At 35.7% G+C, this 17,053-nt stretch overlaps 1 pseudogene; it reads right to left on the bottom strand.

Moving 5' to 3' along the window:
- Nucleotides 1-10,342: 10,342 nt before the first annotated feature.
- Nucleotides 10,343-11,328, bottom strand: LOC117033690 (heterogeneous nuclear ribonucleoprotein A1-like; annotated as a pseudogene).
- Between the last annotated feature and the right edge of the window lie 5,725 nt (nt 11,329-17,053).

Here is a 17,053-nt window from a genome sequence, read left to right as displayed (position 1 = left end):
ATTAATTTTTGCTCCAAAAGACGCATTAGAGCTGATGGCCCAGCTACGTCTTATTTTCAGGGAAACATGGTATATAGCAAGCTCTTATTATTAAGTGCTTTAGGTGAGGAAACAGACTTTCCTGAAGACCAGATAGATGGCTCTTAAATAATTGGGACCCTGTTCTAGCAACATTTTGGAGCTTTAAGGTGCCTTAGATAGTGGAGGGTAATTTGAGTCGTTATTAAAACATGCCACCGAAATGATACAGCATAGGAAGCCTTGGAGATGCAGAAGCAGCAACAGTTGAAGTTTGTTGGGTCTGATATTAAGAATCATACTTGACTCCATGTCCTCCAGGGTCTGTTTCTATGGCAAAATGCCTGCAAATAGTCAATATTTGGTAAACTAAAAGTTTCTGGGACTTGTTTTGGTCGATTCCTGACCACACGGTAGGAGAAAAGACTTCTTCACACATGTGCACCATTGAGGTACCTTTACAGCAAACTGTACCAGAAATTGCTTTGCAATGTCATTTGGAAAAATCGAGCTCTGCTAGAACATGCTGCTATGAGTGTGAAAAGTTTACAGAGACGTTTACCAGAGAAGAAGCTCTGGTAAATTTATGGGAAATGTTCAATTTTTGCTATTAGCAAAACCAAAAATAAGAGGGCAAAAAAGAGGCAACTAAGCTCTCAGGGAATAAGACAGAACAGTAGGATTGATTGTGACTTGAATCCCTGAATTAGACTTGGAGAACTGGAGGTGCATCTCAGGGTGAGGTCTGAGCAGTGTCCCCCTGAATAGGGCCCTGGTTGAGACAAAACCCTTGATTTGCTTCCATTGAGGGGAGCCTGGTCACAGAAAGTAGAGCTGGGACCACTTGCAAACCCACCCCGGGTAGCTAGCAGGATGGCTGTTGTCACTTCACTTGCATGATTATTTTGGGTGACTTTAATAGAGACTGGAACTTTACAAGTTTGGGATAATGCAGCTTTTCTCTCCCCAAGCCATTCAGCGGCACAACCTCTGCATAGAAGCCAGTGGATTTCATGTGGAATCTAGGAGAAGGGTCATGAGTTCCTTGTGCTTCATGCCCAGGTTGATGGGGGTGGCAAGCATGAGAAAGACTCCTACAGCGATGATGAGAACCATTGTCTATTTTATATGACCATGGAATTGAGATTTGGGTCTAGAATAAGCAGATTTTCAAGGGACAGGAATCCCATAGTCAATACTTAGGATCCAGTAATAATGGTAAGTAAAATAGCTTCTAACTTAAACAATCATATTCGGCGTATTTGAGATTCACTCTCTTTATATTGTTTGATTTAATGAATTGAGAAAGGAGTATTATTTTCATTTTACTAATGCTGAATTTGAGATTGGCTGAGCCTGTTTTCACACCAAATGGGACTAATATGAATTTTGTGTCCTTCCCAGTATGACAAACTATTCAAATAGCACAGATTTTCAATCAGTGCTGACTTACTCGTAGGCTGGGGACTTCCCCAGCACTGGCCACAGATTACAGTGATCACTGCCTCTGAAGGAGCATTGTATTTTATTGTTATTATACCGTCCTTTTGCCATCTAGTCATGGATTTGCCCCATGGCTCCGCTTACGCTGCTGCCTGGAGATTTATGTCTGCAAATCTCTCTTTAACAGAATAATAGTCTTAATAGGAATCACGTCTTGTACATTTCTGTAAGATACACATTTCCTAGCCCAATGCCATCTGCACAGCATGTTCAGTAAATATTTTTTTCTGTCTTAGTGTGAGATGAAACTGCCTTTGATGTTATCTTTTAAATTATATGTAGATAACACGCTTTTAAAATTTGTATCTTGCGTGTGATTTTTCTATAATTTCCTGGATAGTTCTAGGATGTAAAAATTTGTCTAGTAAGAAGATGGCACATATACAAATATAAAATCCCTGATGTTAGAATTTTCATATCTCTTTTGGTGATATATTGTTTGGTAAAAGGAGGTAAGTAAAAGATAGTAGCAGTTGGTTACTGTCAAGGGAAAAAGTTATCTGAGTGACCTTGAATTTCTACTTTGACATTGACAACCTCAGAGGTACAAGTAAAGGACTTCTAAAGAGAATTCAAGAGTGCTTTGACTGTGTTTGAAGCATTGTAGTAAAATGATTTGCTAAGAGGATACAATGACATTGAATGGGAATTCAAGGTCTAAATTGAGCGACTTTCAGTCTTAGCTACTCTTTTAGTCCTCATTTCTCAGGTATTAGTATTTATTTTCACTGTTCTGTGTGGGGTGCTATAGTTAACTCTCTCCATTAATAAGTTTGAACTCTCCTTCCCCCATTCCCTTCCTTCCTTCCTCCCATCCTTCCATTAGGTTAGTGAAAGAAGACAGAAGGTATGATAATTTTTGTATATACCATAACTTTTTTAAAAAAGAAAATTGTGTACTTGAAAACATGAACAGAAGTAAATCGTTTCCTCCCACCAACATCAAATATTGATCATTTCCACCATGACAAGTAGATAACTAGAAAATTCTCCCTCTGCAAATATGTTTTTATGTATTTGACATAAAAGAAAATATTGATTTTGTTTAAACTTTCAGAAGAGTGTTTCACTTGAGAGCATTAGTGAAAGACTGGTAGAAAGGCAGAAGCAGAAAAACTGTGATATCTTTTTTCTTTTTACCCATCATACTCTTAACAATTTTAGTTTTTTTCTTCACACAACTCTACACATTCTCACTTTCTCTCATATCGTCCCTCCAGCCTTCTTAACACTTACAGAATACTTGCAAGACTAAAGATTTTCCTATCTAAACCATGAATTTAAAAAAAAAAAAGATTTTCACAGGTAAGAATAGAAACATTCTCATTAATTTTAATGAGTATCTAATATAATTGAGTTTTAGGGAGTTTTTTTTTTTTTTAAACCAGAGTCTAAGTTGTTAAATGTCAGCCTTGATATTTTCTCTGCTTTATCCAGTTTCTTAGAGAACTGTTTTAGAGAGTGAGAGAGGTGAAACATGTTCTTTTTCACACCTTTATTTTCTAAAAATAGGATGATCAACTGATTAATTAAAAAGGAAATAAAAAAGGGAAATAATCTGAATAATCACGCTAAAAAGAAATCTACCAAAAGAAATAAAACATCAAAACAAACAAACAAACAAAAGACATTTCTGGAAATTTTGCACCAAAAAAGAAAGAAAAGGAAAGAAAAAAGAATAAAGGAATCATTCACACTGTTAAAATAGCAATACTGATCTTACTACCTAGTTTTCTCTTTGTTCCTGATTTCTCTCTTTTTTTTTTTTTTTTTTTTTTTAAAAAAAAAGCATTGGAAGTAGCTTCAAGAGATATGGCAGTTCAGTCTTAGCTGGGGTCACAAACTTATCCCAAAGAGCCACTATAAGTAATGGTGGAAACAACTGATGGTAAAGAAATATATGTATATATATATGGTGCCCAGAAAAAGTTACACCTTTTAAGAAAGGAAAAACAATGTAATTTTGGTATTAAAATTACACTGATGGTAGTAACCACTTTGAGCACCTCTTGTAATTGCATAAGTCAAAAGTGACTTGTATTCATCTTAATACAGTTTTCATTCTTAAAATGTGTATACATTTTTTTTTGCTCTCTCTCTCTCCATATATATATAATTTTATTTTTTTTTTGACACTCACCTGGGTGTTTTTTCGCATCATTTCAACATCTTCCTTAAGAATACTTCTACAAAGAAAATTTGAAAATACAGAGAAATGGAAAGGAGAATGTAATGAATCTTTCATATATCCATCATCCAAATTTAACAATTTATTAACGTTTGGTATTTTATTGTATTTGTTGCACGTTTTAGATTTATACAACTGTATTACTCCTAGGTTTTTGAATTTTTGTTTTTCATTGAGGTGTAATTTATATACAATAAAATTCTTCAATGTTAGGTGAATAATTTTATGAGCTTTGACAAATGTGGACAGTCATGTGACAACCACCAGAATCATGATACAGAACATTCCATCATCCTAAAATTTTCTTATGGCCATTTGAAGTCAATTCCTTTCCTCCATCAAAACCCCAGTAAACCACTGAGCTCCTTTATTTCTTTATAGTTTTGTCTTTTCTAGAATTTCATATAAATGGAATCATACTTTGCGTCTGGCTTCTTTCACTCAGCCTAATGCTTTTGAGATTCATCCATGCTGTCAAACATATAAGATTTTTTTCCTTTTTATTTCTGATTACTATTCCATTGAAAGGATATACTAAAGTTTTCCATTCTGTAGCTGATGGACATTTTGGATATTTCCAGATTTTTTTGCTATTCTGCATAAAGACGTTATGAACATTTGGGTACCTGTCTTTCTGTGGACTTTTTTTCATTTCTCTTGGCTAACATAGAAGTGGGATTTTTGGGTCATATGGGTAGTGTGTATTTAATTTTAAAGAAAACTTCAAAACTACTCAAACGTGACTGTAGCATTTGCCTTTCCCACCAGCTATGAATAAGAGTACCAGTTGCTCCATACCCTCATTAGTACTTGGTTATGTCAGCATTTAATTTTAGTCATTCTGGTGAATGTGTAGTAGTATCTTACTTTGCATTACTCTAATGACTAATTATGTTGAATATCTTTTTACATGCTTATTTGACATTTGTATACCATCTTTTGTGAAGTATCTGTCTAAATCTTTGCTCATTTTAAAAATTGGGTTGCTTGTCCTCTTATTATTGAGTTGTAAACATTCTTTATATAATTCTAGAGACATGTCTTTCATTGGATGTATATTTTGCAAATATTCTCTCCCACTCTGTGGCATACGTTTTTATTTTCTTAACTGTGAATTTTGAAGAGCAAAAGTTTTCAGTTATGATGGATTTCAAATTATCATTTTGTTTTTATAGGTAATGCTTTTTGATGATAAAGAAATTTTGGCTAAGCCAAGATCAGCAAGATTTTTCTTCTGTGTTCAAGAAGTTCTATAGTTTTCCATTTCAAGTTATATATGTGATATTAAGTGAAGATCTGAGATATTTTTTTAATTTGCATATAATTATCAAATTGTCCTAGCAATGTTTGGTAAAATAAAACAAAACAAAACAAAACAAAACAAAAACTATTATTTAGTAGACATAGCCAGCCCAATGGTTCAGGCAGTTGGAGCTCCATGTTCCTAATGCAGAAGGCTACCGGTTCGATTCCCACATGGGCCAGTGGGCTCTCAACCACAAGATTGCCAATTCGATTCCTCAACTTCTGCAAGGAATGGTGGGTTGCGCCCCCTGCAAATAAGATTGAACACAGCACCTTGAGCAGAGCTGCCACTGAGCTCCCAGATGGCTTAGTTCGTTGGAGCACGTCCTCTCTACCACAAGGTTGCCGGTTCGACTCCCGCAACGGATGGTGGGCTGCACCCCCTGCAACTAACAACAGCTACTGGACTTGGAGCTGAGCTGCGCCCTCCTCTACTAAGATTGACAGGACAGCAACTTGACTTGGAAAAAGTCCTGGAAGTACACACTGTTCCCCAATAAAGTCCTGTTCTCCTTCCTCAATAAAATCTTTAACAAACAAACAAACAAACAAAAACTATTATTTCCCCGTAAAATTACTTTGGTATCTTTGTTAAAATCCATTTACTACTTATATGAATGGACACTCTATTCTGTTCCATTGATCTCTGACTGTCTTTTATGCAAATACTACAACTGTTGCGATTACTGTAGTTCTAATATAATACAAGTCTTGAAATAATGTTGTGTAAGTCCTTAATGTTGTTCTTCCTCTGCAGAATTACTTGGTTACTCTAGGTCCTTTGCATTTCCATATTAATTATTTGAACCAGCTTGTCAATTTCTACAAAAAAGTCTGCTGGAATTTTGATTGGTATTGTGTTGATCAATTTGGATAGATTTGATATTTTAATAATATTGAATCTTGAAATTCATGAACAGGGTGTTTCCTTGCATTTATTTAGGGCCTCCTTCATCTTCTCAGCAATGTTATTTAATGTTCAGTGTACATTTATATTTTCTGAATTTATAATAAATATTTTATAACTTTTGATATATTATAAATACTATTTTTACTTCAATTTCCAATTTTTTACTGCTAGTGTATAAAAACAATGTTTGTATATTGTATCTTGTTATTGCTAAATGCACTTCTTAGTTCTAGTAGGTTACTTAGGACTTTATACATAGCTAATCATGTAATCTGTGAATAAACAATTTAATTTCTTTAGTAGACATAGACTTTTCAAGTTATCTACTTTTTTTCTTGAGAGAACCTTGATAATTTGTTATTTTCAAGAAATGTAGCCTTTCAATCTATTTATAAATTTATTGGCATAAAGTTGTTCATAATATTCCCTTACTATTCTTTTAATATCTGTAGGGTCTGAAGTGATAGTTCCCTCTCTATTGGTAATTTGTTTCTTTTCTTTTTTCTTGGTCACTTTAGCTAAAAATTTATGAATTTTATTGATCTTAAAAAAAACGACACCACCAAAAAAATACAGTTTTGGTTTCATTGATGATTCGCTATTGTTTTTCCTGTATTCTGTTTCATTGATTTGTGCTATCTTTATTTTCTTCCTTCTACTTGCTTAGGTTTGATTTGCTCTTCTTTTGCTAGTATTTTTAAGATGAAAGTTTCCATCATTGATTTGAGACCTCTTTGACCTTTTAATATAAGCATTTAATATTTTCCTTCTACATATTGATTTTCTTACATATCACATCAAATTCTCATTTATTTTTTTTCTAATTTGTTTTTTGTGTTTGTTTTTTACCCATGGATTTTTCAGACTAAAGTTGTTTACTTTTCAGATATTTGAAGATTTTCTAAATGTTGTATTTATTTTTGTTAACTTTTAATTTAACTTCCTTGTGGTCAGAAGACATACTCTGTATGGTTTAAATCTTGAAATCTATTGAGACTTATTTTAAAGTCCAGCATATGATCCATCTTGGTGAATGCTTTATGTGCACTTCAAAAAAATGTGTATTCTGCAGTTGTTTGCTGTAGGTTTCTAAAAATGTCTATTAGGTGAAGATAGTTGTTAGTGTCCTTTAGGTCTATCAAAAATATTGATATTTTTGTCTATTTTTCAAATAAGTGACTGAAAAGAGGAGTGTTAAAGACTTAATGATTATAGATTTGTTTGTTTCTTCCCTTAGCTCTGTTACTGCTTCATATATTTTGACGTACTGTTATTAGGCACCTAGATATTTATAACTTATCTTTTCCTGAGGTAAGATAATCCTTTATCATTGTCCATAGCAGTACTCATTATTTTGGTGTTTATTTTGTCTGATTTAATATAGCCACTCCAGCTTTCTTCTGCTTTCTTTTTGCGCTGCATATCTGTTTCCAGTTTTTTCATTTTTAATGTGTTTGTTTCTTTGTATTTCAAGCACATATTTTACACAGAACATATAGTTGGATTTTGCCTTTATATCTAATTTGTCAATCTCTGCTTTTCAGTTGGAGTATTTGGTCTATTTACATTTAATGTAATTATTGATATGGTGACTTTAGGTCTGCTATTTTTGCTATTTATTTTATATTGCTCTTTTATTTTGTTCTCTGTTTTTCCTTTTCTGTTTTCTTTTGTGTTAATCAGTTATTTTTTAGTATTCCATTTTAATTGTTTTTGGTTGGCTTTTTGCTATGTCTTTCTGTATTATTTTTTTAGTACAGTATTTTTTTAGCTTTGGGGTTTACAATATGTATCTTCAAGTGAGCCCTAATCAATTCAGAATTAACATTTGAATTACTCCAGGTAAAATACAGATAACTTGAAGCAGTTTATTTCATTTGCCAACTCTCAATTCTATTTTTATTATATATAGTTCATGTATGTCATAAATCTGTGTGTGTGTGTGTGTGTGTGTGTGTGTGTATAAAATATATATATTTTTGTACTTACTAAATATTTACTTCTGGGGCTCTTTACCCTGTTGATCTGGGTAATTGCTATTTAATAGCATCCCCCCCCCCCCGGCCCCTTTCAGACTTCTCCTAGTGACTCTTCTTTTTACCTAGGGATAAATTGACTGCATTTTTGTTTATTTGCAATGTATTTTCTTTCAGTTTGAAGGAGAGCTTTGCTGGATATAGAATTCTTGATTTACACTTTTTTTCTTCTTCTGCACTTTGAACATGTCATTTCAATTTCTTTTGGCTCTCATAATTTCTGATAAGAAGTTATTAATTTTATTGTGGCTTTCTTATATGCAATGTATATATTTTTGGCTGCTTTAAAGAATTGCTCTTTATCTTTCATTATCAGAGTTTGACTATGATGTGTCTAGGGGTGATTTTTCTCTTTGTTCTGATAGAGATTCACTGAAATTTTTGGATCTATAAATTAATATTTCTAACAAATTTGAATAGTTTTCAGACATTATTTTTAAAAATCCCCACACCCATTTTGTTTCCTCTCCTTCTGACATTCCCATCATAACTGTTTGGACCATATCATATTGTTCCCAGAATTTCTGAGGTATTGTTATTTTTTTATTCAGTTTTTTTCTTTGTCTTTTTTAGCTAGAGCAATTTCTATGGATCTATTTTCAAGTACACTGACAATTTTTCTCTCATTTCCTGTCTGCTTTTCAGCCCATTTAGCCATTTTTAATTTCAGTTATTCACTTTTCAGCTCTATAATATCTTTTGAAAATAATTTCTACTTTTCTGTTGAGATTATCCATCAATTATTCTAGCAATATTTTTTTAAGTCTTCCATATATTTTTTGTTAATTCTTTAAACATATTTATAACTCCTTTGATGTCTTTACCTGTTAAATTCAATATCTGGCCAAATTAGAGTAAGATTCTACTGACTATTGACTGCCTTTTTTTCCTGAAGATAGGTCACAGTTTTCTTTTTTTGAATGTCTAGTAATTTTTGATTAAGAACTAAGCATTGTAGATAATATAATGTAGTGAACTCTGTCATGCCTTTCTGTGTATTATTGGATTTTTTGTTCTAGTGTATGATTAACTTGCTTGGATTTAAACTGTAGGCTTTGTCTCTGTGAACAGCTACTATTAGGTTTTAAGGCTTCCAAATACAGTCTTTTTACCTATTCCTTGTAGTTATCCTCATTGCTGCAAAATTTGGCAGCCATCCAAACATTTTGGCATGGGGCAGCTCACCTTTTCTGTATTGTCCTTTCTTCTGTGATTCTTCCTGTTCATGGCCCCCTACCCAATCTCTACCTGCTTCAGGCTTTATACTCTGATTCTTCTGGCCTATTTAGAATCAGATGAGCTGTTTGTAGTTGGGAAATGTCCTCAATTAAGAAAAGTATCAGATTAAGAATTCTGGTTCTGTTTAAATTTAAAAAATAAATTTTTCTCTTGTCTCTGATTACTTTTTCCACCAGGGCCTTATACATAATTCAATTGCCAGCCAGGGATTTGTACAGTTTTTGCTCTGAATTTTGGTCTCATTCCTTCTGAGTCTCCATTGCTGCTAAGATTTCCCTTTTAATTTTTCAGTTAGTTTCCAAACCTGACCTTAGTCTCTGGCATCTTTAGCTAATAAGGCTATTGTTTTCCACATTGTAGCAGGCATCGTCAAGGATATTGAACCTAGCCATGGGTCAAATAGCCATAAATTCAAAATTCTTAACTTTTCCAGTTGTAGTTTTTCTTTCAAGAGGATGTTAAATTGTTTATTGATTACACATGATACTGGATGATACAGAAGCTTCATTCCCATTTATAATTTTACCTAGTACTGTAATCCAATTTAGATATATTGCGTAGGATGTGCCAACAATCATGAATAACCAAATAAATTCCATGACTCTGCTTCGGTGACACTTTTAACAGTGCACTCCAGGTCACAACAGAATAACTGTCAAGTCAACTACACCAAGGTTTCTAGAGACATTGACTTCTGCACTCAAGCAGGTTGTAAATACATTACAAATGGAAACTGGCATCACCCTGAAGGAATTCTAACTTCATACTGTTGGGGTAATTTACCAAGATGGCTTCAGAGTAGACTAACTTTACACAGCACATTTAAAAAAAGGCACATTTATTCAGCGTCATGATCAGACTATTACATTTAGCAATCAACAGCCTGGTTGCAAAAAAAAAAAAAAAAAATCCCTATGTTAAAACCTTTTGTTGGAATGCTTTATACTTTCCACAGAACAGAAAGTAAATTAACTTGTTATACAACTAGTCACAAATAGAGTTGTTTTTTGCTCATACACATGAATGTCGTCTAAAACATGTCTTCTTTGTAGCAGCAAGGCCTTGCCACCACTGTGCTTGGCTGAATTCACAAATCTGTTGTAACATGTAGCTTCCCTGAACTTCTCTGGCTTTCCTCCCCTGCTAAGCTTTGTATCCTGGCCAGAATGAGGACCTTCTGCCACTGCCATAGCTACTGCTGCTGCTGGAACTGCATAGCCTCCTTGGTTTTGTGGTTTGGCAAAGTATTGGCCTCTACCACCATAGGGGCCAGAGCTTCTGCCTTCAAAGTTTCTTCCTTTTCATGGGGCAAAAAATTTTAAAATTGATTATTGTAATTGGCAAAATAACTGTAGCTTCTTCCACCTCCAAAATTGCTTCCGTTACCAAATCCATTATCGCCATCCCCACTGCCACCATATCCTCCATCACCACGACTGCCACCAAAGCCACCTCGACCATTGAAGTTTCCTCCATGACCAAAGTTGTCATTCCCACCAAACCACCTCCTCAACCATCACAGAAGTTTCCAGAACCACTTTGACCTCTTTGGGTGGATGAAGCACTAGCCATCTCCTGCTTAGATAGGTCTTTCCTTACTTCACAGTTGTGGCCATTCACAGTGTGGTATTTCTGAATGACAATCTTGTCTACAGAACCATGGTCATCGAAGGTTAGAAAAGCAAAGCCTCTCTTCTTGCCACCGCCTTGGTCAGTCATGATTTCAATCACTTCAGTTTTCCCACACTGTTGAAAATAACATCTTAGGTGACCTTCTTTAGTGTCTTCTTTCATACCACCCACAAAAATCCTTTCACAGTGAAGTGGGCACCAAGTGTTTGAGGATCTTCTCTTGAGACAGCCCTCTTTGGTTCCACAACTCTTCCATCCACCTTGTGTGGCCTGGCCTTCATGGCTGCACCACCTCCTCCGCAGTGGCATAGGTGACAAACCCAAAGCCTCTCGAGTGTTTGGTGTTTGGATCTCATCACCATACAGTCTGTGAACATTCCTCATTGCTTAAAATGGCTCCTCAGACTCATCAGTTGTTTCAAAGCTCAAACCTCCAGTGAGGAGCTTCCGCGTCTGTTCTGGTCTTTGGGAGCCTCTGACTTAGATATGTGGACCATGGGAGAGGAGGCTTTAATGCTGCTTACTCGGCAGCATCCATTGATAGAAAGGTACAATTGCAGTTTTTAAAAATTAAGTGTTCCTTTTGCTTGTGTTTGGATATTTTTTAAGATCTTTTGACCATCCTAATTTAACCTTTACCCTGTATTTTATAGTTGTTATCTGCGAGGGTCTTATAATCATTTTATTTCTTCACCATTACTGGAAGTTCACCCACAGCTTTATAAAAATATTACAAAACAAATTATAAACATTATGCCCTTTCACAACTAAATATTGCACAGGCAGCCTGCAGAAATAAGGCAATTTCTTAAAGTACCCACCATAATATTCCCATATTTAACAAAATTAACAATAAGTTCTTATTCTCTTTTAATACCTGGTTCACATTCTGTTGTCCCCAATTGTCTCTAAAATGTCTTTTACAGTTGTTTTTGAACTAGAATGCCAAAAGATACACAGACTCTTATTATATCTTCTAAGTCTCTCTCTCTCTCTCTCTCTCTCTCTCTCTCTCTCTCTCTCTCTCAATTTTCTTTTCCTTTTTAAAAATGACATAGAATTATTAAACAAAAAATAGGCTAGCTTTTCTGTGGAGTGTCCCATACTCTGGATTTGTCTTATGTTTAACTTTTTCTTTTATCTCTTGTATTTCTATAAACTTGAAACTAGAATTAAAAACTTAATTAGAATCAAGTTAGATATCCTTGGCAAAATATATCCCTGGTGATGTTGTATACTTCATGATTCATACTATTAGGACACACGTAGCGTCTGATTACTCTGCTATTAGATGGATTAGTGGGTTCAGGGGGTCTTCAGTGTCCTTCCTTCCAGATTCTTTCTTAGGAGATTACTTGATTAGCCAACTTGGGAATTATTATCCCACCTAGATCCAGTATATTTATGTTAGAATCATATTTCTACCCTCCAACTCTTAATTTACGTCATCGCCGAAATGGGGAATGATCCTTAATTTTTTTTCTGGCTCTGACTGAGATCCCCAAATTAAGAAAACATTTGAATTGAAATAACTGATCTCAGTCAGTTATCTAAGGTGTACATCTATATACTGGCAAGTATCCTTGGTTTTATACGTATATATCTATCTCCTCTGTAGCTATGCTTTATAAGTCTCTGGCTTCTAAAAATTAGTCATTGTCATTTTGATAATTTACCATTTATTTGTTTATGTGATTAATATAAACAGCTACAAGTGAAAAATTCAAGACTATTACAAATACCCGTTTAGGGCTGATACTGATTCTGTTGACCTAGTATCCATTATGTGTTGAATTCTTGAATCACAGAAAACTTCTTTTTTATATTCTACAGCTCAAGTCAGTTCCTATATATTAGATTATATGAACATGATTAAATTTTCTTTTATATATCTCAACTGGTAGTCATTTCCATGGGCAAAATAAAGACCTTTGAATTATCTTCTTATTTGATTAGGACATGCTGTAGTTTTTTAACCTCTTTCTCTCTCCTTTCAAATCAAGATTTAGTCATGGTAATTAGAACTGGTAGAGCCTACAGCCAAATTTTAAATCAAGCCAATGGTCTCATTTTTTTGTAATAGCAGTGGACATTTGTATGGGGAAATCTTCCTTTATTATCATCCACTACGGTGGAAGGAACAGAGCAATTACTATTGTAGAGTAATTTAATACTGCTTTATTAACATAGTCTTTCATCTCAGTAAGGAGTTCTGGGATTCATGAGGAGGTCCATTTTCTGTGAAATACTATCCCATTTAAATAGATTAATTTACAATCTATAGTTATCAAAACATAAAAGAATAAAGATGAACTAAAGTCTGAGTAGAGAATAAAATGTAAGAATCAATTAACTTGCATCCTTGTTAAAAATTATCATATGTACTATTACCTTTAATAATTAGGTATACCTTTTCTATTTCTTACCTGAGCTGTTGTTCTTTTTTTATGTCAGGTACTTGACACATTGGAGTAGAGAAAAGGAATTAAAACTTGAATAATCGTCCCAAATAATTTAAAATGTAAATCATTCAGATAAATTGTATAAGTGGATACTGTTTTTAAGTAGTGGATGGCTCTTTTAGCAGACGTTATTTGTTGTTGAAGTTACAGTTTATTTTATCTGCCCAGTAAGTTTCCTGAAATAATGGTGTTGTGAGCATTTTAGGGAACTTATATGAAAGGAAATTTTTTAATGTAATGCTTAGGGAAATTTTTTATGTAATGTTTAGGGAAATTTTTTATGTAATGCTTAGGGACAGCATAGGGACTTGGGCCCAGGGACCAAAAAGTGCCAAATGGCCAGGAGGAATGGGGCATGAGCTGACCACAAGAATGCCACCACCTCATCCCTCTCTACACAAAAGCGCACAAGTAGCTGATTATTATCTCCCTTCTAACCACTTACTCCCTTGCAGATGTTGAAACCACTGTTCTGTTTGTGCAGTTGATCAAAGTTTGACCTCTATATGACCTGGCGTGGCGATAATGAGTAGTCCGCCATCTTGCTCCACTGTGCAGACGCAAACACAGTTACCAGGCAACAGAGGTGGAAAAGGAAGCCCACCATTTTCAAAAAGCCAACCACTTTCAAAAAGCCCGCCTTCTCATACAGGCCTGCTTTGTCCCCAGCTTATAAAAGCAGCCAAGCAGAGCCAGCCCCCATGTCAGTTCAGAGGACTTCCCTTTTGTCTGTGCTGCCTCCCTTGTACTTGAGCATTAACGTAATAAAATTTATCTGGAAAATTTTCTGTTTTTATTTATTTATTTATTTATTTTTGATTTCTATCTTAGGGAACCCAAGGACCCCAATGCAGTAACAATGCTTTCTGTGTAAAAGCGCTCCCGGAACATAAACTTTTCTCATAATTATTGTAAAAGCAACTGTTCTCCCAAAGGGAAGTGAAAAATTACATCACAGAGAAATGAAAGGATTGTCTTTTAAAACCAGATAGTCTTTAATTCAATTCAATATTTACTTTGTTTTCATATCTGCATAGTTCTTTATTCCTACAGATCAGAGAATTTGTGTTATGTTGTTTTCTGTATGTAGTTTGCATATATTTGTATGTCTGTTTTTCCATATATAAGAAATAAATTTGTTCTATGGCATTTAATGCATTGAAAAAAGCCACAATCATTTAATTTTGGGGTTTTCAAATACAATTTGTCTCAGGCCCCATTTAATCATGTTTTCAATCCTCAGAATCATACTCTTCTCTCCAGCCTCTGAGTTCCCCACATTAAAAGGAGGTAGATCTCAGCTTCAATCTGAATACTTTCCTGGCTACCTGTGGTGGATTGTTGGGATTCAGGGCAGAGTGATGGCTTGTATGTCTATGGCCAGCTCCACCTTGACCTGCTGTCCATTACCAGATGGACATTTAGGTCATTTTTTCCTTCCCTCCACCTAGGAGTCCAAGTTCTCAGTGGTAACAATGCAGATGGGTGTCAGGAAACCTTTTTTTTTTTGTTGGATCAGGAGAGTCTCTCTTCCAGAGCTGTCTTGTTTTTTCAAGACCCCCAAACTATACTTTAGATTTCACATCACCTGTGGTGGATTATTTTCATGGGTACTGTAATATTGTGATTTATAATAAGAAATATGTATTTGGTCATCATTCCCATTTCTGGCACAGAGTTTCTAAAATCCTTGGAATTTCCTAAGTGATGAGAACATCAAAAGTAACTTTTGTTGTGTTAAGAGGTGATTTTTGGACTGCACCCAAGATTGGAGGTTGGCTGCTGGGAGAGCCAACCATGTGATTAAAGGGTTGGAACTTTTAGTGGCATCCCTCCAGGCTCCATGGAGAGGAGAGGGGCTGGATATTGAGTTCAATGGCCAATGGCCAATGATTTAATCAGTCATGCCTATCTGATGAAGCCTCCATAGAATCCCCAAAGGACAGGGTTTGGAGAGCTGGTGGGTTGGTGAACATGTGGAGATTTGGGGAGAGTGGTGAGCCTGGAGAGTGTATGGAAGCTCTGTGCCCTTTCCCCTACCTTGCCCTATGCATCTCTTCCATCTGCCTGTTCCTGAGTTATGTATATCCTTTTATAATAAACTGGTGGTCTAGTGAGTAAAGAGGTTTTCTGAGTTCTGTGATCCATTCTAGCAAGTTAATTGAACCTAAGGAGGGCGTTGTATTGGAACCTCCAATTTGTAGGCAGTCGGTCAGAAGCACAAGTAATAAACTGGGCTTGTAATTGTCATCTGAAGTGGGACTGAGCCCTTTACCTGTGGAATCTGATGCTATCTTTGGTTAGATGGTCTCAGAATTGAGTTGAATTTTTGGACACCCAGCTGGTGTCCTGGAGGATTGCTTGGTGGTATGTGAGGAAACCACCTTCTCCCTACACTGGAATTTGGTCTAGAATCCCTTTAGGTACCATTGAAATGTCTGCTAAGACATGTCATGTCCCTCTTTTTTTCACAAGCATAGCAAAAAGGAGCACTTCTGCTTCCTTAGAGATTGGTGGACATCTGAAATACACTTCTGCTGTATCTGAGCAAAGGAAGGATCTTTTTTACTTTTCCAGAGATTTAAATCCATTCTGCCTCCTCATGGTATCTGCCTGAGTAGACCAAGAAATGCACCCAAATGGCTGGATACAGGGTCCAGTCCCTTCACTCAGCAGCCAGTTCTGAGTATTCTCCAAAGGTGAAAATAGTCATGATCATTTTCTCAAAATCATTTTGCTTCGACTCTAGAAGCTATAATACATTTTGGGGAACATTATGCTTAGAAAGATTCTTAGCACTCTGGAGAGCAAGTCTTGTTGTACGATATAATGTGTTTGCTCCAACCATTTCACACCTTTATTTATTTATTTTTAAAGCAAATCTGGCTTGATGTTTACTCATCAGTGTTGTCATGAAATTCAATCTCTGTCATTCGGGGCTCACTTTTTCGTATTCCCTCAGGATGATATAGGATCCACAGAATGTACTTAGTCTAGAGCACGGGTTCTCAATCTTGACACTATTGATATTTTGGATCAGACAGTTCTATGTTGTAAGAGACTGTCCTGGGCACTGTAGGGTGTTTAGCAGCATCTTCACACTCTACCCATGAGATGCAAAAGCACCATCCAAGTGGGAAAAGTAGAATTATTCCCCTTCTCCCCCTTTCCTCCCCTTTCAGCTAGGACAACCAAAACTGTCTCCAGGCGTTGTCAAGTGTCCCACAGAGGGCTAATCACCCCTAGTTGAGAACCATTGGGTCCAGAACAATTGGGAAGACGCCTAGTTTCAATCCTAGTTTTCATGGCTGCTACTCTCCTGCCTTTGTCTCTGACAATGCCTGCCTGTCATTGTCTGAAGGCTTGTACCTCCACATCCCCTTTTCTGAGTCATGAAGATCTTTTCCAAGGCTCCAAACTGCAGTGCTTATTGCCTAGACTCTTTAGGTACACAGGCAATGATCCTTCTTACTGTTATTGTAAGCCCAGGTATGCTATGTACACAGGGCAGAGTCCTTCTTAGGAGACACTGTTCTCCACTGTTTGGGGATCCAGCTGTTTCTGCATTCAGATCTTTTCTATCTCCTTCATTTTTACAGCTCTTCTCATCTTAGAAAATCTTGTTCAATGCTGTTATGAAATTAGTTCTGACAACAAGTCTTAATTGCCTGGGAAAAGTAAAACCATTCTTCTAGGACACAAAGCCCTGGTTTTCTCATCAATACCCAGAACAGAGAAAATGTAATTCACCTAACCTCTT

This window comes from Rhinolophus ferrumequinum, chromosome 14 (genome assembly GCF_004115265.2).
Source record: "Rhinolophus ferrumequinum isolate MPI-CBG mRhiFer1 chromosome 14, mRhiFer1_v1.p, whole genome shotgun sequence".
Taxonomy (NCBI): domain Eukaryota; kingdom Metazoa; phylum Chordata; class Mammalia; order Chiroptera; family Rhinolophidae; genus Rhinolophus; species Rhinolophus ferrumequinum.
Note: the sequence above shows the minus strand (reverse complement) of the source record. Positions and strands in the feature narration are given on the sequence as shown.